Raw genomic sequence first — 16,524 nt, forward strand, 5'->3', positions numbered from 1 at the left:
CCGAGTAGTAATGCAGTGAAGGAGAGGAGACCATTGTGGTTTGAAGTTCTCTTACCTGAGCAGTAATGGTCACTGATCAAACAGGCAGGAAAATGGTCTTCAAGTCACGGTCCCCCCCGTTTTTACTCTATCTAGGCGCTAGCTCTTCCTTAACAACCAAAGGGTATCATCTGCAAGCCCCTTCCTCAGTTTATGATGTAATATCAAATGGGTTATGTTTGATTCATTATTTGTTACTTTCACCTGGTAACTGTATAAATTGAAGTTTTAATGTGTTTGGTGGAAAATGAATTGAATAGAAATTATTTAATTTCCATCAAGTTCCTTCATCCGAAGTAAATGAAATGTCGACACTTCTTTCTAGCACCGATACGTTGTATGGTAGAATACACTCTGGCGGTGGGGTTATGCGTCCTGTGCCGGTTACGGATCTGGCACATGCGCACCAGTTACATGCAGACATCCGGTTATGGGTTCGATGCCAATACCGTTTCTGTAAGATATGTTCTACGGTCCGGCACTTGGAAACCGGCTACGATTTGATCCTGGTTACATTTCGGTTCCGGATATTTTGGATACGTTTGGTTGGGTCAACTTTGGAATTTCATGTGTGAAATTCACACAAACACTACATTTTTTTGTTAGCTAGATTTCTAAGTTTTATTGTATTGGAAATTCGGATGAACCATTAAATCATTTCAATTTAAAATTGTCATTCATGACTTTTAGATTATCCAAACGTTATGGACTTATGTCTTATGAATCCCCAAGTAAGATGTAAGATGTGTTTGGGTGTGTTCTGCTGTCATTGAGCATAAACTTCAACATTTGTGATGATAATGAATAACAAACGTATGTCATTGTTGGACTAAGTGTTGTGGTGTCATTCCATGCCACCTCACCATCATTCAACCTTAAAAACCATAACAACTCCATTTCGGTCAATTATTATTATTACTATTATTATTATTATTATTATTATTACTTAATATCTTGATTAACTAACCCTCCATAACATTTGTTTTTGAGTTGGTTAGTTAATACCCCCTGCCACATAACATATTTCTTTTATTACTTACCCACCTTCCACAACCCTTAGTCTTAGAGAAACATATGTATAATTTGTTTATTTGACTCGCAATACTTTAATATTTTTGGCATTACTTTGTCTTTTTTTTTATATAGATAAAATAAAATAGAAGAGAATATATAAATATAATAAAACAGTCAAAACACCTCGTCGTGTTGAAGGAAGCAATTAGCAAAGCGTGTTTGTAGGATGCAGTGTGGTTGTGTTGGGCAGTGGATTCGTCCGTACACCAAAATTACTTATTAATTAATTATTCATTAAATTAAAAACAAAAAGAAAAAGAAAAAAAAAGAAAAAAGCCGCTAAGATGACGGTTGTCCTCTACTTCCTTCCATAATATCAGTCAGATGAGTTGAGATGAGATCAGATCAGATCACTCTCAGCAACAACACTGTATTGTCTTGTGTTTTGAATTCATTAAATAATTATCAGTGGCTAGAACTGGAAGCAGCTCCTCTTCTTCTCCTCTTCCTCGGGCCGACATCGAAACCTGTGTCGTTGAAGACACTTTTAATGACGATCCTTTTGACATTGTCACTACTAAAAATGCATCCACTGAGACACTCAGGCGATGGAGGGTAATTTCACTTCTTTATTCATTCACATGCATCTGCATGCAGTGTTAAGAAAATGAGAATGATCATCACAAAGAAATAATATTTGTCTGACTGATTTCTAAGATACTTATTGATTGTATGTATGTATGTATGTATGTATGTATGTATGTCCATCTCAGCAAGCCGCCCTCGTCCTTAATGCTTCACGCCGCTTTCGATACACATTGGACTTGAGAAAGAATGAAGATCAAGAAAAAAGGAGAGGGATGATCAGAGCTCATGCTCAAGCCATTAGGGTAATATACATATATGGTTCTCTTATATATATCCAACACCTTTGTACATTTAGCATCTATCTCATCACCTTATCTGTCAGGCTGCATTGCTATTTAAATTGGCCGGCCAACGAGCACTTGGTAGTTAACTTCCCTTAATTTCCCTTTGTCTCACTTACACCTACATATGCATATATGTGTATAATTATTTTTTCCATATATATATATATATATATATATATATATATATATATATATATTATAGTGTTAGACACTACGGTCCCTACTCCATCTGCAAGTGGTGGCTATGGAATTGCACTTGATGAACTTGTTTCAATGACCAGGGATCATAATATAACGGCTCTTCTTCAATGTGGCGGGGCAAGTTATTTACTAAACATGTTCTTTTTGCCCTTGATATTCTTATATCTATAGCTTATGCATGCATTTTTAGGTCAAGGGTGAAGAAACGTGGATCGGCTCACTGGTAGACGATCAACTTTCCTCGGGTATGAGTATGCTATTTCACCGATGGTTCTCCGGAGTATGAGTTCTTCCACCTACAAAACGAGCAGCACCGTGAACTTACCCCTCAGAAAGGGACAGAGGGGTCCTCTTTGGGGTAACCCTCCGGTGTGAGAATAAGAGATTGTAGGAGAAGATAATAATAATCTGAGAGTGAGTAAGGAATTGGAATGTATTTTCTTGCTTGTTGTTGCTTACTCTTGCTTACCTCTCCTTGTGGAGGTGGTGTGGTATTTATAGTGCTAGGGTTTCCAATGATTGGGCTCAGACCCAATTAGGGCCTTTTTGGCCTCCTCCTATTGCTTTGCGCCACGTGTCCTTAGGACACCTGGTGCTTTTTTATTGATTATTCTCTGACCCAGGTATTTTACCTGACCCATGTGCAATCACGTGGTAGCACATGGGTTTTGCTGAGTTGTCCACCTTTCATTGGCAGCTGTCAACATCAGCATATTCTTATTCCTTAAAGGATACCTTCTGGAAGGTTGCTGACGAGCACAATCAAGGTTGTTCTTATCCTGATTTGGATAAGGACGAGGTTGATTATGTGCACGTGTGATATGCGCCTATCCTGAGGATGCGCGAAGTCTTCTCTTTATTCTCACGCGCAGATGTTTCATGCGCAAATGTGATATGCGCAATCATATGTAATATGCGCCACGCGCAGATGTGATATGCGTGAGCATATATGATGCGTGAGCATGCGATATGCGCCACGCGCAGATGCGCCACGCGCAGATGTGATATGCGTGAGCATATATGGTGCGCGAGCATGTGATACGCGTGAGCATATGTGATGCGTGAGCATATGTGATGCATGAGCATATGTGATATGCGTGAGCATATGTGATATGCGCCATGCGCATAGGTTTTGGCTTTGTGCCTTCATAATATCTTGATTTCAAGCCTCTTGTCTATATCTTGTGGGTTGACCCGCCTCGCTCGATGTTGAGGCGGGTACATACCTCTTCAAAGGGGTTATCTGAGATGTTGAGAACCGATCTAGACAGGGGAGTACCAGGAGACAACAGTGAATTGTCAGACCGCAGAATTGCCTTTGGACCCAATACCTATCCTGTCAAAGAAGGACGAAGCTTCTTGGTATCTTCACTTCAACCTATGGTAATTATTAATATTACTTGCAGCTGCAGTTGATGACGGTAATCTTACTTGCAGAGGTTCATCTGGGAAGCTTTGAAAGTTTTAACCCTTATTATATTAATAGTAGCTGCTGCAGTTTCACTTGTGCTAGGAATTAAGACAGAGGCAAGTTTGAACTTTTAGACAATTCTGATTTACAAAGACTTTTTGTTTGAAGGATTGTGTTAATTTCCTTGTACGTGTAGGGTTTTGAAGAGGGATGGTATGACGGAGGAAGCATTACGTTTGCTGTTCTTCTGGTTATTTTTGTGACTGGTGAGGCGGTTGGTATATGATATATAGAATCAATGTACTTGTTAGTATGCTGACTCTCATAACATATATGTGTATTGTCTTTACAAATGGTGTTGTGTATAGCAACCAGTGATTATAGACAGTCCCTGCAGTTTCAGAACCTAAATGCAGAAAAGTGGAATATTCAGATAGAGGTTTGCATGTGTGCTAAGATATTCTACAATTAGCTGTATTCTTTCTGCTAAGCGTTCTTTCATGATTCAATCAGATAACTCGAGGTGGGAGAAGAGAGAAAGTTTCCATATATGACGTCGTTGTGGTGATGTAATACCTCTTAATATAGGTGATCAGGTAAAGGTTAAACTCACAAATACTTGTTATATGATTCTAATAGTCTAATTTATTGGTGAGTTACAATCTTTCTGTTGCTGGTATGCTGCAGGTCCCTGCTGATGGTCTCCTTATAAAGGGTCACTCTCTCGCCATCGATGAATCTAGCATGACCGGGGAAAGCAAGATTGTAAGCTGGTCAGATCTCATTTCTAAATGAAAATTAGTTTGTTGAGCTTTTTTCTTAAATACCATAAGACTTTTAGGTGCACAAGGATCAAAAAGCACCTTTTCTGATGTCTGGTTGCAAGGTAGCAGATGGTGCTGGAACTATGCTGGTAACTAACCTGCTATTGATCATATCATACTTTATAGTTTAAATATCTGTAATCTTTTACAAATTATCACAAGGAGTTTCAGCCATCCGCATTCAGTGTTAATCCGTCCTTGGACTATAAATTAATGCTAATCAACATCACAAACTTAGGCTAATATGAATCCGGTTACTTTTGCTAAACACAACTTTACATCTGTGATAAATATCTGTGGGGAATACTGATCGAAGTAAAAGAAATTGTTTCTGCACTGCTTGCATTAGCTTTCTTGTTCCATCATCAGGTGACTAGTGTGGGAATAAATACCGAATGGGGATTGTTGATGGCAAGCATATCAGAAGATACTGGTGAAGAAACCCCCTTGCAGGTTGCATATATTTGGTCTCTCTTCATTCAGCCTCTATTCTGTATTCATATTATATTTTATCACTCATGATGGTGATAGGTGCGCTTGAATGGCGTTGCCACATTTATAGGCATAGTTGGGCTCTCAGTTGCCTTACTAGTGCTGACTGTCCTTTTGGCTAGGTAAAAGCTGTTCTGTTACACCTGCAGTTTCAATTTTTGCGATCCACTTATTTTATAATTACTGCAACTTGTTTTAGGTTCTTCACTGGTGGCTCCAAAAACCCTGATGGAATGTCCAATTTGTCCGTGGAAAAACGAGTGCTAGTGAAGCAATCAATGATGTCATAAAGATTTTCACTGCTGCAGTAAGCTTGTGATGAATCCATCTCTGTTGCCTCCATCCTTTTCTTTCATTGACTAATGCATGAAGTTTTCAGGTCACGATTGTGGTCGTTGCAGTTCCTGAAGGGCTTCCATTGGCTGTAACATTGACGTGAGAATAATAAATTAATAATGCTGCAATACACCTATGTTTGTGATTCAAAGTTACTTTTTTAATCTACAGGTTAGCATACTCGATGAAGAAGATGATGGCAGATAAGGCCCTGGTACATATTGTTGTTGGACTTCCAGTTTTAACTAGAGAAGCGTTTTAAAGATAATATTGTCAACCTGTAGGTCCGTAGACTCTCAGCTTGTGAAACTATGGGCTCTGCAACTACAATCTGCAGTGATAAAACTGGAACATTAACGCTGAATCAGGTTTGGTTTTATGTTATTTATTTAGCCAGTTTTAGTGTATATGTGGCACGGACACCAACTCGTTCGGGTGAAATTCAAATATAGATGACCGTTGTGGAGGCTTATGTTGGGCAAAAGAAAATTGACCCCCCTGAAGATGGATTACAATATCATATAAATGTTGCCTCTTTATTAAGTGAGGGGATTGCACAGAACACAGCAGGAAGTGTTTTCTCTTCCAAGGTGATGCTACTATTTATCTTAAATCTAATGGAGGGTAGGGTGGGCCCATGGCCAACTAAAAACTTGGCTGTGCTTTGTTTGTTGTTAGGACGGCGCTTATATAGAGGTTTCTGGATCTCCAACAGAAAAGGCTATTCTCCAATGGGGTGTCAAGGTCCCCTAATTATGATGCTTAAACATTTTTTCATGTGTGTTGGAAATTTATATTGATGGAAGTCAATGGCATTAATTGCAGATTGGGATGAACTTTGATACTGTCAGATCAGAGTCTGTCATCCTATATGTCTCTACGTTTAACTCTGCAAAGAAGCGAGGTGGAGTTGCATTACAAGGGGTAATTGTCTATTTACTAATTTACATTTGTAGTTTATAACATGTATTCCATAACACGAGAATGTATTTCTTTGTGACATCAAGTTGACACTATATGAGGTTATCGTACAAGAAATATTTCATGTTTGCTTCTGATATTGTTTACTTAGCTTTTATATATACGCATCTCAGAAAAGAAATTTAACTTGTGATGAATAGCAGGGTGGTTCTCAAGTTCGCATACATTGGAAGGGAGCAGCTGAAATTGTATTGGCTTCATGTAAAGAATATCTTGATGCAGATGGTTCCTTGCATCCCACTGATAATGATATGGTCAGTAAGTTGTTGACCAGCTGCATAATATTCTTGAAAGTGAATGGAGATAATACTTGGAATGTTGTCATTACTTGTCAACAGTTCATAACTACATCCGTGTATTTATGTTATGCATAGTAGGTTCACATATACGAATATAGACACACATACATACATGTGTATAGGATTCTTTTGGTACTTTTTTAATAAAAGAAAATATTAGAGAGCCGCTTTAGTGTGACAGATGGAGTATATATTATATTATTAATGCATTTAAATTAAACAGGAATACTTTAAGAGAGCTATTGAAGAAATGGCTGCAAGGAGCTTGCGGTGTGTTGCTATTGCATATAGAAACTATAATATATATGATGTTCCTGTGGATGAACAGCAGCTGGCAAACTGGAATTTACCTGAAGACGATCTTGTTCTGCTAGCGATTGTGGGCATAAAGGTACTCAAGTATACTGTACAATCTTTAACAAGAGAAAGCATACACTTAACATATATTCTGTATACTTATTAATGATACTTTTTTGTGTATATTCTTAAAACAGAACTTACTGTCATGTATGTATTAGTGCATTACAGTGAACTTTTAACATCTTCAGTTTCATCCAATTCCTCTTCCTTATATTTATTTTCTTTAATGTGAATATAAAATATGTTCTACTACTTATTATCACTTGGTTGTAACATAGGTAGAGTTGATTAATGTTACTGGATTTTACCTTGTGCAGGATCCTTGTCGCCCAGGTGTAAAAAATGCAGTAAACATCTGTACAGATGCCGGTGTGAAGGTTCTAATCCCCCCTCCTGTTTTAGAATATATGTCTTGAAATTTTATTGGCAAATCTGTTTTTATTCTTGGTATGTGAATTTGAACACTCAAATGAAGATGAAAATACATTTACATTCTTGTAAGTTAAGAGTAGTCAAAAAGAAGCATAGAATTTTAGGTAACAGTTGTTGTGAATCCTCAACTAGTAAGCAGCTTATCAAAAAGTTCAATCCTGTTTCACTATATGCGAAATAAATATATGCATTTATTTATTTCAACGGCTTATCTGGTACATATGTTAATGAATAGGTTCGGATGGTGACCGGGGATAATATTCAAACAGCAACAGTAATTGCCATGGAGTGTGGAATACTTAGTCCAGGTGAAGATGCAACAGAGCCAATTATTATAGAGGGGAAGACATTTCATGAGTATTCAGAGAAAGAAAGAGAGCATGCTTCCAAACATATATTGGTACGGTTTAATATGTTGAGAAGCTTGAGTAACTATTAATTAAATATGTGGATGTATAGGTGATGGGAAGGTCTTCCCCTAGTCATAAGCTATTGCTTGTGCAAACGCTTCGTAAGCTTGGGGACGTTGTTGCTGTTACTGGAGATGGAACAAATGATGCGCCTGCACTTCATGAGGTTTCACTTCATGTTCCTTTTTTATTAACAGAATGAAGCTTAAGCTTATAGTTTTGGCCTATTATACATGCTTATATAGTTATACATGTATATCTCTCGCTGTATTCTAGGCTGATATAGGTCTTGCCATGGGCATTCAAGGAACTGAAGTTGCAAAAGAAAGCTCGGATATCATCATATTGGATGATAATTTTGCTTCAGTCGTAAAGGTATGTGCAGGTTTCCCTAAAAACAGCACTATATGTCGCATGCCATCATTAAGGAAACATTTCAATTTGATTATAGTCATAGTATTAAGGAAACGATTGCTGTGCTATTTCACTTAATATGTGTGAATGATTGCTTGGTAAGAATAATCAAGGTTGTCCCCAACTTGGGAAGTTAATAAAGAATAGTTATTTCAGATAGTGGACAAATGCAATAATTTTAAGTATGGAACCTTTGTTTTACTGATCATAACATTGTAGGTTGTTCGTTGGGGTCGGTCTGTGTATGCAAATATTCAGAAGTTTATCCAGTTCCAGCTTACCGTTAATGTTGCAGCACTTGTGATAAATGTTGTGGCAGCAGTCTCCTCTGGAGAAGTACCTCTAAACACTGTGCAGGTTTCATATCCTCCACTTCTCTCTCTCTCTCTCTCTCTCTCTCTCTCTCTCTCTCTCAACACACATACGCATACACAGTAGCTTATTAACAAATACCGGTAGAATGCTTTCTGAGTGTTTCTGTTACATTCATGCTGGGTTATTTTTCTCAAATGTGGTGTTTATGCATGGTGCAGCTTCTTTGGGTTAATCTCATCATGGACACCCTTGGAGCACTGGCTTTGGCAACTGAACCTCCAACGGATCATCTTATGCACAGATCTCCTGTTGGCCGAAGGTTAAGACTAATCTACATTGCATATATTTTTTATCCTTGCTCTTAAAAAAACTATCTTTTATCTTCAGGGAACCTCTTGTGACAAATATCATGTGGAGGAACTTAATTATACAGGTAAGCACCTTGTCACGTACGTTGAATCGTTGATCATATGATTTAGAATAACGAAAACGGTATGGATTTGGCAGGCTCTATATCAAGTTGCGGTCCTCCTTGTCCTTAACTTCCATGGAACGACTATTCTCAAATTAAAGAATGACGAAAGGGGAAATGCTGTGAAGCACACCTTGATATTCAATACATTTGTCCTGTGTCAGGTTAGATTCAACTTCAACAACATGAATGAATCAATGAATATCTTACCTTGTTCAATTAGCAGTTAGTTCAAAATCTGTTTTTTTCTTCTTCTTTTGATTATAGATATTCAACGAGTTCAATGCTCGGAAACCAGAAGAAATATATGTATTTTCTGGAGTGACTAAAAACCCGATTTTTATGGGAATAATAGGAACCACCTTATTGCTTCAGGTAACTAGACAGCTTGTTTCGTGAACTGCAAAGTGCAGAAACCGTAACTCGTTTTATGAAACAGGTGATGATCATTCAATTCCTTGGGAAGTTCACATCAACAGTTAGACTTGGTTGGAACTTATGGGTGGTGTCCATTGTTATCGCGGTTTTCAGGTTGGTTCTGTTGCATTATTCATAAAACATGACGTGATGATAATTCAAGAATATAGTCATCCTATTTGTTGTATGTCATTTAGTAGTAATAGTTATTATGATCTTACAGTTGGCCTCTTGCAATGGTGGGAAAGCTCATCCCGGTTCCTCGGACTCCCCTGGCCAGGGTCTTCAGCAAACCGTACCAACGCTGCATTGCTTCTCGAAATCGATGATTGTATTCGTTTATTTGCGAGGTGTTATATGTTTCGGTTTAACTGACGCAAGTCATGGTGTAGTAGTGTTGGGTATCAAATAGTTTCGAAAAATCACTGAAAATAGGCATTTTGATCCAAAAAATTGCAAACAACAGGCGTTGACTTTTATCCAAAGAAGCTAGGCCACTAGGCCGGCTAAGACGACTAGGTTTCAGCCGGCCCAAAAACAATAAAAGGTATAACCAACCAAACAATAACACGTGTAAAGACCCGACTCCATCTGAGCCGGCGCACTAGCTACACAATAGCCAGTATTCAATAAACCAATTGTAAAGTTAGCATTTCAATCACTAAGAAAGTACACAAGTTGTCTTCTAAAAGGTAACATACATGCATACATGAAAAAGAATTTTGTAATGATGCTGACATGGTACAATAAACCAATCAAATTACTTGAAAGTGATGATGTGGCTCATTTACTAAAAAACTAGTCAAAATCAGCATACCAAAGTTGTAGAATAACTCCACCAAAAAGAACCTCAATGTACGTTTCAAGACTTCCTTCGTGAATTTAAATGGTATTTTTGTTGATATGTGAAATTTTACAAAGGCATTTATGTATTTTAGGTTATATGCAATTAATGAAATTTTACGAAATCAGTAGGATTTAGGGTTTTTTTTTTTTTTTATAAGTTGGTTTAAATAATAAATTCCAAAAATTTGTTTGTTGGCAGCAGCAACCGTTAAAATGGAAATAAATTATTATAATACAAAATTATATTGATTTTTTTTCCTAAATCTTTGTAATTCAATGGAATATGTTTTGGTATGATGCAAAGACATATTCTAGTTGTTTTATTTTAGAGATTCACAAAATCAAGCTTCCCAGAAACTTTGATTTTTGACAATTATAATCCCTGGACTTCTAGAAATGTGATTTTTTTGGCAAATTAAGCGATTTTAAGGATTTTTAAGAATTGTTTGATGAGTTTGAATAACACGAGGATATAAAATGAATTAAACAAAAATAAATACACATAAATGCAAAATTATATTAATAAGAAAGATTTGAATTACATTACCGACTCAGGTAAGCAAACGAATACAAATACGAAAAATTCAAGATGTTACAACGACGGTTGGATGACGACGACGATGATGATGTTGGGGTTAGGCCGACCACACGCATAAGAGACGACGGTGCGAGTGGTGCTGCAGTTTAGATTGATTTTTGCATTTTTTTTATTTTTTTTTGTACGAACTCGTTGTAATGAATTTAATATGTATATATAAATATTGTTTTATTTATGTTGTTTCGTTGCAATTTTAAAATCGAGCCAATTAAGTATAACCGATTGTTGAAAACGAAAAATATTGAGAAAGTATTTAAAAAAATTACTAATACAAAAGCAAAAAGAAACAAAATAAAAAAATAAAATAAAACAAAAGACAAAAACAAAAAAAATAAAGAAACAAGAAAAAGAAAAAAGAACGACCTTTTAGGCCTATCCCTGACGGATAGGTTGGGTGTCTCCAAATCTGAAGTGTCTCTAGCAAGACCCTAAAAATATCTTACTCCTCACATTGTAGCTCCTCGCTTCACTAATTCGTGTTCATCCATTGATTTAATGCGTACCAACACAAATGAATGGGTGAATTTGGTGAGAATGTGATGGTTGATTAAGGAAAAAATTGATGAATTTGATGCAAAAATTGGGGCTTCGGATTTTGAGTTTATGGCACTGTGTATGTATTCATGATGGCCCCACGTGCAACATGGGTTTAACGAATGCTTTTGCTAGCAGAAAATGGGGTGGCGGCGACGGTGTTGCCGTGATACCCTACCTACCCGCGACCAGTTACATCACTACATGCTCACGCCCCCACCACCCTTAAAGCATTATAAGCCCGTCTCTCATCTCCATCTTTATAGCTACACTAAAAAACACAAAACTTCTCTCTCCTATTTAATGAAATAATATTTTTTTATATCAGGTTTGATAGCGTACCCCCTAACACCAAAACTTGTTTAAGGGGGTGCTTAGGTGAGCTTCTAAAACTTGCTTATTTGCTATTTGTTTGTTGAAAAGCAAAATGTATTTGGTAAAACTACTTCAAAAGCTTCAAAATGGAGCTTTTCAAAAATAACTTTTGCTTTTTAAAAAGCAAATAAGCAAATCTAAAAGCTCACCCAAACACAAACACCCACTCAGCTTCTTTTCTTTTGATTACCTTTTGGTCATACTACGATTGTATTTGTGGGTTTCTTTTTTCGTTTGTCATAGCCAGTACACCGAAAAGTTTCTGCTGCTACAACGGATGGGTTTGACCTCCCGGTTTATATTACAATTGATATGAAACATGTTTCAACGAATAAAAACATTATTAATTCTTTTGCATTGAATCGTTATTATTTCATATACATATTAAATGGTTTTCTATCATATTATAAGTCATTTGTTATTATACATGTTTCTTTGATAAAATCTAATATTCGTGGATCTGTATAACTACTTATCTTTTGATATAAAAATATTGAAATAGTTTTAATTATATTAAAACTAATATATCAAACCATATCACAATTGGAAAATTCGGTTCAATACCCTTTTGATCATATTAAGACTACATTGTTGGGTTTTCTTTTTCGTTTACAATAGCGAGTACATCGAAACTGAAAAAGTTCCCACCCGTCACAACACAGGTTTGATCCCCTTTGTAATAAAAGTTAATGCAAGTATAATTTAGTTAAATTTACTTATATACATTTTTCATTTATAATAAAAAAAATTAAGATTGAACTAAAAATGAATGATATTTGTTATCCATGTTCTCACACTATTATATAACTTTATGTTTATTTTTCAAGTTATGGTATTAAAGTAGAAGCGAATCTTTTTACTTTATTATTTCATTATGCATTTTCAATTTTTCATATGTTGTTATGTTTCGCAATATTCTAATAGAGAAAAAGAAAAGAAGAAATATATGTTATACGAATATAATGTGTAGAGTAATATTGTTAATAGATTGAACTTTTAAGCTCGTGTCTCATGAAGATGAAAACAAAACTATAAATAAAATTAAAAGAAAGTTGAGTAAAAGCAAATAGAAATAGTTGGAGTGAAGACATGGCAATTGGCAGTGAGGTTTGGTTTGAATATCTTACAAACTTCATTTGGTGTATGTTTGGTGAAGAAATTTACACCCAACAAACCACTTTTAAGTTTAACTGCAATCACTCAATCAATCACATTGAGTTAAACAGAAATGGAGCATATGAGAGATCTTCTCAGCTCTACCTTACACCAGTCAAGAGAGATTGACTTTGAAATTCACAAAACATCTGTCAATCTCTCTCGTATCAATCGAACCTTCCCATCTTTGGAAACCGCTGTCAGAAACATGGCTTCCCAATGTGCCACTCTTGCCATCAGAGACCACGTTCATCGTGCACTCCCACCTGTTTCAGCCGTTTTAAACGTCCACCAATTAGTCAATGAGCTAGGGACCTCGCTCTCGGACTCAGCCCATTCCTCTTGTCACCTTACTATCTATATCTCTCGCATCAAACGATTCAGACAGGCACTCACCCTCCTCACCAACACTTGCAAACTAGCAATCAGGTGGCTTCAGGATCTCCAACACACCACCGACCACTTCAACGTTTGCAAGACTCTACGTTTGCTTGAAGAACTGCAGTACACTGAGAAGCGTTGCCTCCTCGATCAAGGAATTATAGGAGTTGCCTTCAGGGTTCTCCAAGATGAATTCCAGGATCTTTTAACCCAAAACAGTTTTCCTATTGAGGTTCCTTCCTCGCTTTTCTCCTTCGGTGATGAAGAAAGTGATCCATTACCAAAACCTGTTTTGCCTCTTCGTGTTGTTGAGAACCTTAAAGCTATTATGGCGTGCTATTCAGCATGTGGGAACCAAAACCAGGTGGACCAGTGCATGTCTATATACGTCAAGGTTCGTATCACAACGGTTGAAACGAGTTTAAAAGGTCTTGATTTGGATTACCTGGAGATGTCATTAACAGGATTAGACAGTGTGCAAGATATAGAAGGCTACATAGGCATTTGGAATTTGTTGTGAAGCATCTGCTGGAACTGGAGTATACACTCTGTCACCAGGTGTTTGGTCAACAAACAGCAGATTGCTTCTCCAAGATCGCACTCCAGTCAGGAATACAACGCTTTATCAAATTCGGAAACACGATTACTAAAGCTAAGAAGGAAGCGATCAAGCTATTCAAGCTGCTGGACGTGTTTACAGCCCTCGACAATCTGAGACAGGATTTCAATAAGTTCTTTGGCGGGAAACAATGTTCAGAAATTCAAACTCAGACAAGGGATCTCATCAAGAAGGTTGTGAAAGGGGCATCCGAAATTTTCCACGAGCTCCCAGCCCAAGTTCAGTTTCAAAGGCTAACGGATCCACCTCCAGACGGGTCGGTTCCAAGATTGGTTCCATTTGTAGTAGAATACTCAGAAGAGCTGCTGGACGACGACTACCAATCTGTACTGGACCACGTTCTTGAAATCCACTGCAGCTGGTACAATGGCAATAAGGCAGTCGTTTCGGTTGAGATTCACAACATAGTAAAATCACTGGAAGTTAACTTGGACACATGGGCCAAGAGATACGAAGACACCGGTTTGTGTTGTATTTTCATAATGAACACCAGTTGGTACTTGAGCAAACATGTAAAGGGTACAAGACTAGGCGATCTAATGGGAGAATCTTGGTTAAAGCGACTTGAGGACCGCGTAGAATACTATGCACAGCGCTATTTGAGAGAGAGTTGGGGAAAGATTCCAAGCAACAATGACGACATCAGAGGATTCACCGAGTCGTTTGATGAAGAATATAAAAAACAGTCAGGGTGGGTGTTGTGTGATAACAGTTTGAGATGGAAAACCGGACGGCTAATAGCGGGAATGATAGTCCCTGCTTACAAGAGGCTGGTGGGAGGCGGCAGTAAGAAACATGTAAACTATAGTTCGGAGAGAGTTGAGAGTATGGTGACTTCGATGCTTCAGCCAAAGGATAAGGATGCCAAGTTGATTGATAGGTTAAAGAGTGTGTTCTCACCAACAGCTGCAGCTTCTTGTTAAATTAATCTCTCACTCACATTCACATAATAATCATGTATATTAGAGTGTAATACAGTAACATAATATGGAATATGCTTAATTGTGACTCGTAATTTATCATAATTATTATGTGAAACCCTAAAAATGTTTTGCTTAGATACTAATTGGCTATACTAATTACAATCGAATATTCGAATTTCACCTCCGGGATTTAAACCGAATTAATAATCAATCATGTCCGATTGATTTTCGAAATAAAAAATGTGCATACCACCGGAATTGACTATTTGTTTATTCATCGATCCGCTATCGTTTCTCTCCATGGCTTCGAAGTAGAAACAAGTCGACAGAAACCGGCAACGGTGGGCGGCGTAGCACGTTGTCGGAGTTGTCTTGTTGCAGAATCGCCGTGGTGGTGGTGTTCAGAAGGACTGGACTATGAATTAGTGAAGATGGATATGGCCCATCCTAACCCGTTAGGCTTTAAAATTGTGCATCTTTGACCCTTTTAGAATTATAGCTTAGCATAAATGGCCAAATCAACCCATTTATAAAGCCCAAATCAGCTCAAATTTGAATGCTTGGGTTACAATTGCGAGCCATGAACGTTTCATAACAATAACACAATCCTTTATGAAAAACTACTGAAAAAGTATATAAGTTAGGCGATTTAAACTCTTTGACGGTTATTTGGTTACATCAACAGTGATGATTGGTGCACATTTACAGCTTATGGTAGTTGGTATAGTACTATAGTTCTTAGTTTCCACTAATGGCCTAAGTTGATATTGATCATATTTACTATTACCGATCAATTACCACTGATAATCATTTCCCACTAAATAACACATTTGACTAAGTTGATACGTATATTTCATTTTACGACTCCATGGGCAATAAAAACTAGGGGTTAAAACTCTACCGGAATTTCGGGTTTTGGGTAGTGGATTTTAGGTTTGCAGGGCGAATGAATGAGCTTGAAGTCTTGAACACAACTAGTATATTTCTTCGTTTCAAAAACATCAAACCTAACTCGAATTCAGAGCCGGCCCATAGGGGGGCTGGGTGGTCGACGACCACAGGCTCGACACCCCGCTAGGCCCGAAATTTATTTTTTTTAGTTTATATGTATTTTTATTAAAACAATATGTATATTTAGTGTTTAAACTCATTTACATAAACATTAGGTTAATCCTATTTTTGTCTAGTGGCAAAGAGGTATTACTCCCAATCAAAAGGTTATGGGTTCTAATCTCATTTAAGACATATTTAATCCTATTTTTATACAAAAGTTTTTTTCACAACCTAAATTATAACCAATAAAGCCTATATCAAAATTAAATTGTTTAAACCCAACAAATACTTCTTTTATTTAAGGGCTAAAAAAATTTCCGCCTTCAGTCCGAAATTTTTTTTGCTTTCTCGGATCCGGGCCTGCTCAAACTTTTCTTCGGTTTGAGAACATGCCAACCTGTACAAATGATGGAGACAGCGGTGTTTTTTGACAAGGGATTGCGTGAGGCGATCGAGGACATTGTAGTTTGTGGAGGTCCTTTCTTTGGAGACCTCCAATGGCGACTTGCTTCCTTACCCATTAAGAATGGGGGTTTGGGGTTGTATTCGGCAGTAGAGGTTTCCTCCTATGCGTTTGTGGCCTCGAGAGCCCAATCGTGGGTGCTTCAGGATCACATTTTGTGAGACAGTGGTATATGTGGGATGGATTCTGATTATTCTTGTGCTCTTGCTTGTCTTTGTGATATGTTTC

At 37.3% G+C, this 16,524-nt stretch overlaps 2 pseudogenes; both read left to right on the top strand.

Moving 5' to 3' along the window:
- Nucleotides 1-344: 344 nt before the first annotated feature.
- Nucleotides 345-9,730, top strand: LOC143629853 (calcium-transporting ATPase 9, plasma membrane-type-like; annotated as a pseudogene).
- Nucleotides 9,731-12,759: 3,029 nt separating this feature from the next.
- Nucleotides 12,760-14,780, top strand: LOC143629854 (exocyst complex component EXO70I-like; annotated as a pseudogene).
- The last annotated feature ends 1,744 nt before the right edge of the window (nt 14,781-16,524 follow it).

Source organism: Bidens hawaiensis, unplaced genomic scaffold, assembly GCF_021521415.1.
Source record: "Bidens hawaiensis isolate Kalapana, Puna unplaced genomic scaffold, B.hawaiensis_p1.1 tig00005481_1, whole genome shotgun sequence".
In the NCBI taxonomy this organism is placed as follows: domain Eukaryota; kingdom Viridiplantae; phylum Streptophyta; class Magnoliopsida; order Asterales; family Asteraceae; genus Bidens; species Bidens hawaiensis.